The sequence below is a fragment of the Neomonachus schauinslandi genome, chromosome 2 (assembly GCF_002201575.2).
Source record: "Neomonachus schauinslandi chromosome 2, ASM220157v2, whole genome shotgun sequence".
In the NCBI taxonomy this organism is placed as follows: domain Eukaryota; kingdom Metazoa; phylum Chordata; class Mammalia; order Carnivora; family Phocidae; genus Neomonachus; species Neomonachus schauinslandi.
In genome coordinates this window covers 22,300,388-22,316,424 of record NC_058404.1, presented here as the reverse complement: position 1 = coordinate 22,316,424, position 16,037 = coordinate 22,300,388, and the positions used below count along the sequence as shown (strand labels likewise).

The window sequence follows — 16,037 nt, the reverse complement described above, 5'->3', positions numbered from 1 at the left end:
CTTCCTGTAGCTTGAGTTCCACCCAATCAATTGTGCTCTCTCTTGTCTGTTTTTTTCAACCTTCCCAGTTTTCCTAGCGCCTGCTCCTTGACCTAGAAAAATATTTTAATAGAAACAAACAAATATTAAAATGCTATTATGAAAGAGCTTTATTAAACCTGTTAATATTTCATAAAATCTACTTTTCTTTTGTTAGTAGAACCAGTGTGCATGTGCATGCACTCGTGTGTGTGTATTGACATGGAATATTGTGTTCTATCCTTTAACTTTTAACTTGTTCATGTCCTTTTAAAGACCATGTCCACTTTGAATAATCTGATGAGTCATTTTCAGTTACCACTGTTAAAGTAACCAGGTTGGGACATGATGGAGTCACTCATGCTAAGTTCCACATCAGCAAACTAAAACTTCACTCCATTTCTATGCTCAGATCTCCCAGAACAGGAGGGCCCTACGCCCGCTTGGCACAAGTTACTAATCTGGCTCCAAGACTTCCCTTTGCCTTCTATGAGGAAGGTAACTCTGCTTTAACAAATTGGCAAATACCCAGTATTGTTCTTGCTCACTTTGGTCTATAAAAAGCTCTTGCCTTGCAAGATCTTTGGAGCTCCTGTCTATCCTTTGGATGCTGCCCAATTTATGACTCACTGAATAAAACTGCTAAGATCTTTGACATTTACCCAGTTGAATTTCGTTCTTTGTCACCACAGTTTAGTTAAATAAACTTGTTACTTCCTCAGCCACACGGGTCAGTTTTCAGTTACCATGGTGTATTCACTATGAGTGTATTCACTTCCATGCTAGCTCTTTAGTCCATATACATTAACCAACATGTGCATTTCCTGCAATGACTTTGTTGATTGCTGCACATCTGGTGTTAGGTTTATGCACAGACAGAGCATGTGGTTGTGGTGACTTTTGTTTCCTAGTGATAAACCCACATGACATTTTACAAAAATGGATGTCAAAAGAGGAAACTGGCCAAGAAAGACAAAAGAAGGAACAAGAAAATGTAAAGTGTTCATGCTAGAAGTCAAATTCAAATCAGGTGTAAATGGAGTTTAAGAGAGACAGCTGACTAGGGAACATGGAACCAGCTACTATTCAAGAGACTTTAGCTATGCAGCTAAAGGCACATGGTGAAGGCCAACATAGAAATTTCGCCAGTGGTTGTGACAAAAATAATTAAGATGTTCTGGACAAACTGACACTGGCTAAAACTTCACATTAAAGGAACTGTCAGAGATATTTCATGACTTGAAAGCAAAAGATAAAATGCTGAAGGTATTCCACCTTAGAAAAGAGTATAAAAAATTGCCAACGTAAAAAAAAAAAGATGCTTCCTCTGTATAATGTTATATAATCAGCAGAAGGCAAGTGTTATTAATCCTACTCCTGATATATTTTCTTTTTACAAAGGAGTGAAAGACTTAAATCCTCAATGTTTCAATTTTAATTACAGTGTATTAAAGAAATAACAGTTTTACTCTTCTTTGTTTTTAAATATTCCTATACATTTATAGCATATGGTAAGAGAGTTCTTAATATTTGGACAAAAATTAATGTTAAAGTTAATGGAGCTATTATAATTTTTTTCAGTGACTAAACTTGCTTATCACATTTTCAACTGGCAGGGTCATTTTCACTGTCCCACACTACCATTCAAAGTGACAACTGCTTATATTTAAAGTGGATGTTTTCATGACAGTGAAATGATGTTTTATCCAACTGCTGGTATGTTCATATTGTGTAAACATAACACATAATATCAATTAAGACATAATGACAGTCTACATGAACAAAAATGTGATTTGCAGACAATTTCCTTCTAAAATATCAGACAGAATGGCAGAAATAAAACTCTAATTATGAGTTTTGATAATTGTTCTGTTTGATAGAACTTTGCCAGCAAGATGGTATCATTTTATAAGTTGTGATCTGAAACAGCATGCTCAAGAAACTAAGTACAAGTACGTCATTTTAAAAATCAAACAATTTATAATGAAAATAAAATGATGCAGATGTAATGATACACTTAAGGAAAAGCATGATGAATAGATATTTGCATGGGGAAGTTCTCAAAAATGTTTGTAATCCGAATTCTTTGACACAGTGAAGTTGGTTTGCTTCGTCTGTTTTCACTTTGTGACTTCCCTTTATCTATAAGCAATATCAATATTGACAGTCCCCATGGCACCACTGTAGCATTTGCTCAACATTTTGCAGATGTGTGCACATAGATTAAAAGACAAAAGTCAGGTTTTAATTCCCTAGTTTCTAAGATTGCTTTGCCCCTAGACTCCTTTTATGTCATAGAATTGCCAAGCTCTGATTTTTGCTCAGGTATCATGCTTGTCCAGGCTTCTCCTTCCTTCTGAGGATTTCTTACATATTGTGCCCGCTCCTTTATAAAATTAATTTCCTTTTCATGTAAACATTCAAAGTAGACCCTGGAAGTTCATGCACATCAACTACATAAAATTTATTTTTTTATGGCAGGTTTTAAAAACTCAAATATTATTTAAAAATGCAGTTAGAAGAATGCATACTGCTCTCTACCCTGCCCTAAATCTGGGGCTTTTAAAGTGACAGAAAGAAAGGAGTTTGGCTTCATTGCCATGATGGTATGAGTGCCCTTGAAAGAGGAAGAGACAGCACACTCTGTGTCATGTGATGATAGAGCAACAAGGGAGCCATCTGCAAGCCAGAAATAGGTTTGTCCCAAGAACCCACTATGCTGATGCCTGATCTCAGACTTCCAGCCTCTGGAACTGTGAGGATAAATGCTTGCTGTTTAAGTCATCCAGTCTTTTGTTATTATATCTTTCTTTCTGTCAAGATTTTATTTATTTATTTGAGAGAGAAAGAGAGCACGAGCGGGGGGGAGGGGGCTGGGCGTGGAGGGGCAGAGGGAGAGAAGTAGGCTCCCCACTGAGCTGGGAGCCCCATGAGGGGCTCAGTCCCAGGACCCTGAGATCATGACCTGAGCCGAAGGCAGATGCCCAACCATCTGAGCCACCCAGGTGCCCTGTAGTTGTGTCTCTTTCAAGAAACATAGACAATAACTCCAATTCAAGACAGCGGACTGATCATACATTGAAGTCTCCTCCTCCTGCACCAAATCTATACAAATAACCCAAAACGGACGAAGATAAATACAGGCCTACTCTTAAAAAGCAATTAAGAACTTGAAAGAGGTCAAAATCTGAGAGAACCCCTTGAACAAGAGAAAACAGAATTCAGAGCCCAAAAGACATTCAACAGACTATTCCTACAAACAGTCGATGCAGCATAAATGATGCTCATCATCAATAATGCAGGAAACAGGAAGATACTTGGGGCAAGTTACAAGATGACTAGATAAAGCAGCAGCAATTGGTGTCTAAGCAGTGAACAACCAATTTGGGACCTTGGATCAAAGAGGCAAGTAACTCCCCTTTGTGGCTGCCATAAAGATAGGAGAACTGGGTTGTTACATTGCAAGAAATGAACAGGTACCTGATGCGAGAAGAAGCAATTTAAAAGGCCATGATAGAGGGCCATTTTCTTTCTTCCTCAGTTTGTGAAGCTTTCTCAAACCTATTCAAAACTAAAAAGTTAATTTTAAGAGTGTCATATTGTAGTTATTCTATATAAAGATTTTCTGTCATGTACAATTTATCAAAAGCAATTTCAGGTTTTTTTTGAGATTATTATGTGGTTTTAATTTTTATTTTTTAAAAATTTATTTATCTATTTGCAAGAGAGTAAGAGTATGAGTGGGGGGAGGGGCAGAGGGAGAGGGAGAGAGAATCTCAAGCAAATTCCCTGCTGAGCACAAAGCCTGACGCAGGGGCGCCTGGGTGGCTCAGTTGGTTAAGGGACTGCCTTCAGCTCAGGTCATGATCCCAGGGTCCTGGGATCGAGTCCCGCATCGGGCTCCCTGCTCTGCGGGGAGCCTGCTTCTCCCTCTCCCACTCCCCCTGCTTGTGTTCCCTCTCTCACTGTGTCTCTCTCTGTCAAATAAATAAATAAAATCTTTAAAAAAAAAAAAAAAAAAAAGCCTGACGCAGGACTCGATCTCACGACTCTGAGATCATGACCCAAACCGAAACCAAGAGTCAGACCTTAACTGACTGAGCCACCCAGGCGCCCCGTCATTCAATAATTATTTATTGAATATCAACTCCAGTGCATACAGAGCATAATGTTAAACCCCAGTTAAATAGCAAATGAGTAAGGCAGACATAGTCCCTGACTTGCTGGGTCTTATCTTTATAATGCAGTAGATTTCTAATTGTAAAATAATGAATGTCTCTCCTTTTATTTACATGCTATTTTATAACTTTGTAAAGTTTGTATTTCTATTTGAAGAGATTCTATGAATTCTTCTTATTATTATTTTGGCTTTATCTAACATATTATTTTAAAATTTGAATGTAAGATTTTGTTTTGCTTTGATATAGTATCTTCTGTTTTCTGCTGCATTATAGGAAAGATATTGAGTAAAACACAGGCATTCACACATAGGTGTGTTTGTGGTGTGTATTGTGTGTTTGTGGATATCTTCTATTTAAATTCTTTAGGCTTTAATATTCTCTTGGGATTTTTAGATAATTATACAGTAAGTTAAACATTTTTTCTCCCATTTTCCAATTGTTATAACTTATTAAGTACTTCACAGTTTATGGAATCGGCCAGAATTTTTAGAAAAATATTAAACTTAAAATAACTTAGCAATAAAATTGTCTGACCTTACAGGCCAGTTATTTGTCCATTTAGGTGTTTAATTCTTTCTGAACCCTTTTGACTGATTTATTTGTTCCAGATATTCATCCATTCAATTTACCTAAATATTTTATCACGAGCTTTATATTTACTTATAGTTTATAAAATTTCTTTTTATTATTATAAATTCTTTCTCATTTCTGATATTACTTGATTTCTCTCTTTTGCTTAGAAAAATTGTTAATCTATTTTAAAGTTCTCAGCAACATTTGGTAGTTCCGGATATTGTTCTGAATATGCCAGAAATATGTTCTAGATAACATGAAGTGCAAAGGAATTCCTTGGAAAAATACAGAGTAGCTCAAATGAAAGGTTAGACAAGACTTCCAGGAAGACATGCATCAGGTCTGTAGTGTGGATAACAGAAATCGAAGGGCATTTCGAATTTCAGGTTCCTTCCCTTACCGGGGATGAGCTCCAACTTTTTTTCATCCTGTGTTACTCAATATTCAAATTATTGAAAAAGAGAGTCTTATCAGTATAGTTTTATATTAATTATTATTGCTCTATAACAAATTACCTCCAAACTTAGTGGCTTACAACCAATGTTTAGGGGTGCCTGGTGGCTCAGTAGGTTAAGCGTCTGCCTTTTTTTTTAAAAAGATTTATTTATTTATTTGACAGAGAGAGACACAGCCAGAGAGGGAACACAAGCAGGGGGAATGGGAGAGGGAGAACCAGGCTTCCCGCTGAGCAGGGAGCCTGATGCGGGATTCGATCCCAGGACCCCGGGATCATGACCTGAGCCGAAGGCAGATGCTTAACCAACTGAGTCACCCAGGCACCCCACGTGTCTGCCTTTGGCTCAGGTCATGATTCTAGGGTCCTGGGATTGAGCCTCACATCTGGCTCCCTGCTGGGTGAAGAGCCTGCTTCTCTGCCCCCTCCCCCACTTGTGCTCTCTCTCACTATTTCTCTTTCTCAAATAAATAAAATCTTAAAAACAGAACAAAACCAATGTTTATTATCTCACAGTTTCTATGGGTCAGAAAACTGGGTTGCAGTCAAGATGTTGCCTGTGTCTACAGTCTCCTGCAGGCCAAGCTGGGCTGGAGGATCTGCCTCCAAGCTCGCCCACATGGCTCGGTGTTTGTTTGGTTTTGCCAATTTTAAATACAGTTTTATTCAAGACATTGCATTTTCCACTTATGATACAGTACTTGTAAGTTGCAATATTTCCTTTCCCTGTGTACATATTCCATATTCAAGTATCAAGAATGCCCAATTATTTACTACAGCACCTCGACTTTAAAATTACCATGGCATTTGCTACACATTTGGGCCCTTCAATATTTTGTGTGGAACAATGGTAAACCTATGCTTAGGTTGGCTGAATCAATCTCTCCCATGAAAGGCCCAAGGGAGACACCATCATTTGGAGGAGCTCCACCACCAGGGAAGCCCCAGACCTTCCTCCTGATATGCCTCCTGCACTCTGGGGTAGGTTGGTTGTGATGGGGCTGCAGTCTTTCTGCTGATGTTCATATTCTTTCTTCTCTGTAGTCTGATTCTTATCAAGCCATTTGATGATTTCATTACTCTTGTCAAGAATTTTTGGTTTGTCCTCAAAGTAGATCTTGCCTTGAAGTTTTTCATCTTTAATTGTTGCTTGCACGTTGAATGCACAGGATGCAAGCCAGTTCTTGGAAGGCAGAGACATTGGGAATGTCGCTGTCATCAATATCAAAAGTGACTTCCATTTGAGGAACCCTGTAGGGTGCAGGAGGTATGTCTGCATGTTCAAACTCGCCAAGCAGGTTATTGTCCTTGGTCCTGGCACACTCACTTCCATAAACCTGAGTGAGCACACCAGGCTGGTTGTCAGCACAGGTAGTGAAGGTCTGGATCTGCTTGGTCGGAAAGGTGGTATTGAGTTTGATGAGGACAGCCATGACTGCCAGTGGTTATAATGCCAAGAGGAAGAGTGACATCCATGTGCAGCAAATGTTGAATATTTTTAGATTTGTCTCCATGGAGGATGGTTGCCTGGACCTCCCAGTTCCACAGATGGGTGTCTTCATGATATGACCACTGACTTCCCCTAGATCTAGTGTTGCAAGAAGAGCAAGCATAAAGTCACAGCACATTTTATGACCTGGTACCCCAATCTACACTATCACTTTTGCTCTATTCTAGAAACTGAAAATGAGTCTCTAGGTGCAATCCACACTCAAAGAGAGAAGATTTAGGCTTGACTTCTTGAAAGGAAAATCAGTAGAGAACTTATTTTAAGCCATCAGAAACGGATCAGAAGTACTGGGTAGCTGGTTAGAAAATGATATGGCAATTTGGTAAATAAGTGGCACCAACATTTCGTGGAATGAGAGAAAACACAAACTAAAATGTTGTCACCAAGAAAGGGAAGAAAAGCTTTTGGATGGCAAAATGCACCATGCCCACTTTTCAAAGACAAAACCCTGCCTTATTTTGATATCTTAAGACGTGCTTTTAACTTTATTATTTTCTCTCCCCTTTGTGGTTTGCTTTTATATTCTCTTTTCTAAACTGTTAAATTTAATAAATATTTCACTTAATTTGTACGATAAACATGGTTAGATTGTAACATTGCCTGCAAGAATAGCACGGGTCTTGCCTCAGTTATTATTATCCTTTAAACATAATATACTTAAAATGCAGTAATCTTAAGCATACAACTCAATGAACTGTTGCATATGTACACTTTCTAACATATCACTTAGATTGGGATAAGGAAGATTTTTGGCTGCCTCTTCCCTATTTCCAGTCTGTATACCCCTCCCCCACTGAAGTTTCTGACATCGGCAAGCATAGATTAATTTTACAATATCTTGAACTTCACATAAATGAAGCATCTTTTACATTGTTTATTTCTAGCATTTGCATTCTTACAATTTTCTAGAAAGAAGTAATAGATTGCTTCTTTCAGTTTTCAAGGTTTGGGGGCAGGATGCTCAAGCCCTCAAGTTTCCTCCACCCTAATGAGCACACTGACAAAATAATATTAAGTTCAGACAATATTCTATTAGGCTTTTCTGAACCAGAGATGTGTACTATTGAAAGTAATACTTCAATATTTTTAATATTTTTTTATTACCTTTTTAGTTGAAGAATGTGATGTTTAAATATAGTGATACAGGGGCATCTGGGTGGCTCAGTCATCTAAGAATCTGCCTTTGACTCAGGTCATGATCTCAGAGTCCTGGGATGGAGCCCCACGTGGGGCTCCCTGCTTAGCGTGGAGTCTATTCTTCCTGTCCCTCTCTTTCTGCCCCTCCCCTCTGCTCATGCTCTCTCTTTCAAAAAAATAAATAAAATCTTTAAAAAAAATAAATATAATGACTCTTGAAATATATTGTACGTCTTCAGAGAAAGGAAATTCTAACCTTCCTTTTATCCTCAAAGTCGTATCTTTATTAGCTTTGCTGAATTAAAGGTAGTGCATCACATTTCTTATAATGAGCTAATATCTTTAGCATGTGTCCTTTTACAAATAAGTGTATACCATTCAGCATCATTGATCCATCAGAAAGCAAACAATCATTTCCTAGGATAACATTCAATTTAAGTAAGAATGTGATTTCACTTTTAGCTTTATATAGTTCTAATGAACTTTTACTTCTTAGCCATATTAATTTTCAATGAATTTTTGTTACAATCCTAACAGATTTGCTGTATGGTAGCTATTCTTTCCATACTTTACTCAATCATAGACATTGCCCTAAAACTTTTTATCATTCCTTCAATCTAATTCTCTGGTTCACTGCACATTCCTTATATCTCTATTAAAATTTGAAAATGCAATTTGATAGACTAAGTCTTAGGCTTTTAAAATTACATCTGGCTTAATTTCTGTTTTGAAATTTATTATAATTTCTAAACATTTGTATGGGCATTATGTTGTCTAAACTTAAAGGAAAACTGAGATGCGTGTCACCATCTGATTTATTCAGGATTTATTCTCATTCTAATTCCCAGCTGGGACACTCTAACTGGTCTAGAAAATTATTCTCAAAAATAGCAAGACGTAATTTTGGGAAACGATGAGGGGGAAATAGAGGTCATTTCTCTTCCATGGTTTCCTCCACCCTAATGAGCACACTGACAAAATAATATTAAGTTCAGACAATATTCTATTAGGCTTTTCTGAACCAGAGATGTGTACTATTGAAAGTAATACTTCCTTGTACAATAATTGAAACTTCCACTAGATACGTCTTGTGCACCATGGCAGTCTGGGCCCTGACTTTTGCTCTGGCTGCTACTGGAGCATTTAGCTCATGGCAGGCTTCACCCAGAATCTGGGCAACACCCACATTTGTCCAAAGCCCTCCTGTATCTCTTGCTTCCTCCTCTAGGGTTTTGTTGATGGTGTCACTTTTATTTTTTTTAAGATTTATTTACTTATTTGAGAGAGAGAGACGGCAGGGGGAGGGGCAGAAGGAGAGGGACAGAGAGTCTTAAGCAGATTCTGTGCTCAGCGCAGAGCGCAAAGCAGGGCTTCAATGCACAACCCAGAGATCACAACCCCAGCTCAAACCAGAGTCTGATACTTAACCGACTGCACCACCCTGGTGCTCCTGACGGTGTCACTCTTAAAAGGGTGACCTGGAACTTTGGAGGGTCACTATTTAAAAAAGTAGAGTTATCCCTGACCAATGGCGGACAGAAACGGTGGATGAATGCTTTTATTCCTTTCTCCAAAGAGACCATTCTGAGACACATTTAATTAAGTTTCTTTACATCTGGCCTTGAGCACAAGTCACCTATAACATTGGCCAACTTAATAAAATTTCCTTGTACTTTTTTTTTTTTCCTCTTTCCTTTTTCCCTTTTCTGGGTCTTTACCTTGGATTAGTTAAAAACAAAAACAATAATAAAAACCAAATGACTGACACGAGCGTTTGTATGAGGTTTTTTCTTGGAGGCAGGAAGGGAAGACAACTAAAATAGAGTAAATGTGCACGTTTCAGTCCTCTCCTCTTTCACTGTTTCCAACCCTCCATGCACTTTTATCTGGCCTGGGTCAACTGGCTCTTCACTTGCTGAGCTAGGGAGGCATTTTTTCTGGGACATGACAGACCGTCAGCTATACTTCCCAGATCTTTGATCCTTCCCCTTTGCTCATGCACAATCCAGAGTAAACGGTAATGACAGGCTGTGCTATGTTCTGTGTCTCAAAACAGAACTAGCAGCAGGCGATTTGCTCAAGAAATCAGAGTGCTCGGAGTACCCAGCTTGTCATTTGCATCTAGATCTTCTCCAGAAACGTGGGGGATATCAGTGGTGTCCGGTCCCTTTCTTGTTCACTCCGTGTTTGCATATGATCTGACTGAGTGTAGGCTATAATCTGTATTCCATGCCAGAAAATGCACAACCACTTTTGCCTTTTTGCTTTCTCATCCCTTCTTTGCAAACCACTAAATATTTCATTTGGGGGAAACCTAGAATATAAGTTTAAACAGATTTGTTTCCTTTGCATTTCTATTCTAATGAATGCATCTGTGATATTTTAAAAAATATTATATATTTCTCTTAAAACATTTTGTTTCAAGCTCACAATGTAATAGAACTCATTTTTCGACTTCAGCTCAGATGCCTCTGCTTGATGGTGACCTTTTCTTGACTGTATCCGTGAAGGACCTTGAACTTTTCACCTATGGAAAGATTCCCTTTGTTATTTTATTTTTTATTATTTTTTAAGATTTTATTTACTTATTTGTCAGAGAGAGAGAGCACAAGCAGGGAGAGAGGGAGGCAGAGGGAAAAGCAGGCTCCTGCTGAGCAAGAAGACCGATGCGTGACTCGATCCCAGAGCCCTGGGATCATGACCTGCGCCAAAGGCAGACATTTAACTGACTGAGCCCCCCAGACATCCCCCCTTTGTTTTTTTTTTTTAAAGATTTTATTTATTTATTTAATTGACAGAGAGAGACAGCGAGAGAGGGAACACAAGCAGGAGGAGTGGGAGAGGGAGAAGCAGGCTTCCCGCCGAGCAGGGAGCCCGATGCGGGGCTCGATCCCAGGACCCCGGGATCATGACCCGAGCCGAAGGCAGACACCCAACGACTGAGCCACCCAGGCGCCCCCCCCGCTTTGTTATTTTAAACACCAGTTCCATAACATCAATAGCCTTCAATTTCCAGTCTATGCTTTCCTTCCTAAGAACACAGGCGTGCCCATTATACAGACTGCCATAATTGAATACACTAAAAAAAAATGGAGCCTCAGTAAGTGCTTGAAATGCTATCTTTATGCATATTATTTCCCTAACTTCGTAGAAAATAGAACAGAAGTCCATATGTACTTGAAGCCTCTAAATAGCTGATGTAAATATGCACTCTATGTATATTCTATGTGTGCATAGGTTCATCCTGAGGCCTTTAGAATTTACATTGACTTTGATTTGGGTTTTTCACTGTCTTATCTAGAAAGATCCAATAAGTTGGATAAGAGACAAGTCTCTATGTACTTTTTAAAATATATATATTTTATTTGGGGCACCTGGGTGGCTCAGTCGTTAAGCGTCTGCCTTTGGCTCAGGTCATGATCCCAGGGTCCTGGGATCAAGCCCCGCATCAGGCTCCCTGCTCAGCTAGGAGTCTGCTTCTCCCTCTCCCTCTCCCCCTGCTTGTGTTCCCTCTTTCGCTGTGTCTCTCTCTCTGTCAAATAAATAAATAAAAATTAAAAAAATATATATATATTTTATTTATTTGAAAGAGAGAGAGCATGAGCAAGGGGGAGAGGCAGAGGGAGAAACAGATTCCCCGCTGAAGAGGGAGTCCCACACTGGGCTCCATGCCAGGACCCTGAGATCATGACCCGAGCTGAAGGCAGATGTTTAACCAACTGAGCCACCCAGAGACTCCTCTACTTTATGTACTTTTGAAAGCTAAGTTGTCTACAGTTCCTGTTTTGTTTATCATTAGAGGTGTTTTAAAAAGTCCTCAAATCTTGGCTTGAAGAGAACAAGGAAATATAAAATGGATCAAATGCTTTCAAAACAATGAATAGAATCCAAAGTTAAGAATTAGATTTTATGTATTTTTACTGTAGATGTATTTATTGGCCCTCTTACTGAGGCTTACAGATTATATATTCATGACATAATTAAAATTATCCTTAAATTTCTGTCAAATAAGGTCTTTATGAATAATTTGAATCTTTAATCAAAAACTAGCTGCAGCATTTAGTGATAAGATCATTTGGATCTGTTTATAAATTGTGTATCAAAGGTACATGTATTTTTTTGTATAATGAATTTAGCAAATATTGGGGGAAAGTAAATTTCCATAATCCTGACTTCTTTTTTTTTTTAAGGTTTTATTTACTTATTCATAAGAGACACAGAGAGAGAGAGAGAGAGGCAGGCTCCCTGCTGAGTGGGGAGCCCGATGTGGGACTCCATCCCAGGACCCTGGGATCATGACCTAAATCGAAGGCAGACCGCTTAACCATCTGAGCCACCCAGGCACCCCATAATCCTGACTTCTAACACCATATATTAGTTTTGCTTGTTTTTGAATATTTTATAAATGTAATCATGCATTTTTCTTTATGCTTAGGTTTTTTCATACATTATTATGTTTGTGAATTATTGAGGCATAATACTGTGGCTCATTTGTTCTAATTGATATATAGCATAGTATTCTATTGTATGAGTAAAAATTTATTTGTCCATTTTACTATAAATTGACTTTTAGGTTGTTTTTCATACTGAGTTAATATAAATAATGTTGCTATGAACATTATTATATATGTGTTTTGGTTTGTTCCCACTAAATAAAAGTATATATCAATGTTAATATTTTTAGGTGAATATGAAAGAATGGAATTTATAGATAATAGAGAATGCAAATATTCAGGACTAGTAAATAATGATAAGCAATCTTTCAAAGTATTTTTACCGATATATACTATCAGGAAATTAGTTTTCAGGTGCTCCTCGTTCTTATTAATTTGGTATTTTCTGCCTTTACCATTTTAGCCATTCTGTTATATGTGTGACTTTAATTTGCCTTTCTCTGATGATTAATGAATTTGAGTGACATTTTATATGTGTATTGGCTTTTGGGTATCCTCATCTGTAAAATGCCATTTGAGTTTTTTTGTCTATTTTTTTATGGGTTGAAATTTTGTCTTTTTGATTTACAGGAGATTTTTCTATAATTTTATGAGTCCTTTGCCAAATATATATAGCAAATATCTTCCTTAAGGATAGCAGTTGACTTTTCTTTTTCTCAGCTCTGTTTAGCATTATCCCTTTTGAAGAAATCTTTGCCTACGAGGTCTTGAGGGTATTCTCTTATGTTTTCCTCTAAAGCTTTATTATTTCACTTAAACATTAGATCTACAAGACAGCTTGAACTGATTTTTATGTTTTGTGTAATAGAGATTTGGTTTGGTCTTTTCTATGTAGATATTTAATTAACCTAACACCACTTATTAAAAAGACATTCCCTTCCCAATAGCACTTCAATGTAACCTAGGTCACAAATCAAATGACCTTTTATGTATGAGTTTGCTTCTGCATTTTTGTTCTATTTTATTAGTCTTCTTTTTTTTTTTTTTAAGATTTTATTTATTTATTTGACAGAGAGAGACACAACGAGAGAGGGAACACAAGCAGGGGGAGTGGGAGAGAGAGAAGCAGGCTTCCTGCAGAGCAGGGAGCCCGATGCGGGGCTCGATCCCAGGACCCTGGGATCATGACCTGAGCTGAAGGCAGACGCTTAACGACTGAGCCACCCAGGTGCCCCTATTTTATTAGTCTTCTTCTTGTATTCTAATTGTCTTGCTAACCATACAATTTTCACTGTATTATTAGCTAATATCTCAAATATACAATCCATTCACAATGCAGTTTATTTATTTTTCACAATAATAAATAGAATTTTCTATTTCAGAAAGCTCAATAATTTAAATTTTTTATAACTTCTCATATTCAACTAGGTTTTCAAAGTTTTTGCCTCATAATGTAGCTGATGAAGACTCTATTCTTAGAGAAGACATGACAACTAAACAATTTTCTTATGAGTCTCTGGTTTTTAATTATCTTCAAAATATGTTTGCCTTGGTGAATTTTTTAGAACACTTGATTTTTCACTTAGTTAAAATTACATAATAGAACTCCAGGTATGCTTAATTAGAAATGTTATGTTAATTTCAATACTCCAAAAAGGAAATGATTCCACTACCAACCTCCCTGCATTAAGAAACTTAAACTTTTATCTCAAGATAACTCCTGATACAGCATTTAACACAAGAACCAAGTGAAACTGCTGGCTTCAATATGACCATAAAATACAAATGTAAATTTTAATTTTCTCTTGTTTTGGTTTCTTTTTTTAAGATGAAAAATAAATAGAACTTCTACTTCCAGTCATGATGAAGTAACAGGGACTAGATTTTTCTTTTTGCCCCAAACAACATAAAACTAGATAAAATATATGAAAACAATTTTCAGGAATGCCTGGGTGGCTCAGTCGGTTAAGCATCCAGCATTTGATTTCGGCTCAGGTCACGATCTCTGGGTCATGGGATCAAGTCTGGTGTCAGGATCCACACTGGGTTTGGGGCCTGCTTAAGATTCTCTCTTTTCCTTTCTTTCTTCCCCTCCTTATCCCTACCTGTGCACGTTCTCTCTCTTTAAAAAATAAATAAATAAGAGAAAAAAAGAAGAAAGAAAATAATTTTCAGACATTAGACACAAAGAAGCACAAGACAATGATTCCTGAGAGAAGGGAATCTATAAGATAAACCCCACAACTGCTTCTGGCTGAAGTTCTGGGGGAGCATGGATGGTTTAACGCAAAGCAGAGCCTATTGTGGAACCTGTAAATAATTCAGCAGACAATGAAGGAAACTGAGGTTGGGGAAGGAAGATAGGCAGTTGTTAATATTTTTTATTCTTTTCTTTGTATTTAAATATAGTTGAAACCTGCTCTTTAGTGCCAAGTCCTTGACCCATTAATAATTCCCTGTTGAAAATTTCCTTATTGCACAGTCCTGCCTTCACTTTTGTTGAATGGCTCCTTTCCCACTTTGTTGTCTGCTTTTAACATTTTTGTGAAAGTTTCTGTAAAGAAAAATCTAGAAAAATCTTTCAAAACTTTCATAAAATCTGTTATTTAGACCAAAGTCTGTCTTCACATAGTTATTAGAGTGCCTATTTGCTGTTTGATTGATTCTGCATGCAAATTGTTAATGTGATGATCTAAGTATAAAGAATCCAAAGTGAATCATAATATAATTTTATTTCATGTTCATAGGAAATAACAATCTTGTATAGGATTGTATACTTTATACATTCCCTTTCCATTATCATCAAGAATAAGCAATTAGTAATTGAGAGAAATTGATTTGAAAAATGAATTGATCCAAGACAGTAGAAGAATCTGGATTTCCTCCTTCATAGTTTTATTAAGATGGAAATTTGCAGCATAATTCTACTTTCTGTTATTTCATCAATTGATTCAAAATTTAATATTCATTTACGTTTTTAGCTTTAATAAAAGATAGATTATGTTAAGAATAAATTAGTAGAAGTGTCATAGGAATGAAGTTCAAGATGGTGGCATTGGAAGATCCTAAATTCACCTCTTCCAATGAACACAACAAATTTACAACTACATATAGAATAATTTTCTCTGTTAAAAGACCTGAAAACCAGATAAACAGAGCCTCCACAACAAAGGATAAAAGAGCAGTATTCAAAATGGGTAGGAAAGGCAGAGACATAATCTTGCAAAATAAAACAAATACCACCCCAGGCATAGCAATTCACAATCAGGAGGGATCTCAAAAATACAGAACTTTTCCTTGAGACACAGGAGTCTTTGCTCTACATCAGGCACCCCAACCCCTAGATCTTACATAGGAGAGATGAGCCTCCAAAATGCATGGCTTTGAAAACCAATGGAGGTTATGTCCAGTAAAACCATGGAACTGTAAGGACTGGAGAACTGCTCTTTTTAAAATTTTATTTTATTTTTAATTTTTTAGTTGGGGAGTGGAGAGAGAGAAAGGGGGGGGGGGGCAGAGGAAGAGAGAGAGAATCTTAAGGAGGCTCCATGCCCAGCACAGAGCCCAACATGGGGCTCTATCTCATAACCTTGAGATGATGAACTGAGCCAAAATCAAGAGTCAGATGCTTAACTGACTGAACCACACAGGCACCTCAGAGAACCTGTTCTTAAAGGGCTTGCACAAAGATTCACTTGCCCTAGCATCTAGTGCCAAAACACCATTTTGAAAAGTGCCTAGACCATATGTGAAAGAGATCCACTTACTAG

At 37.5% G+C, this 16,037-nt stretch overlaps 1 pseudogene; it reads right to left on the bottom strand.

Moving 5' to 3' along the window:
• Positions 1–6,053: 6,053 nt before the first annotated feature.
• LOC110584145 lies at positions 6,054–6,753 on the bottom strand (annotated as a pseudogene).
• Between the last annotated feature and the right edge of the window lie 9,284 nt (positions 6,754–16,037).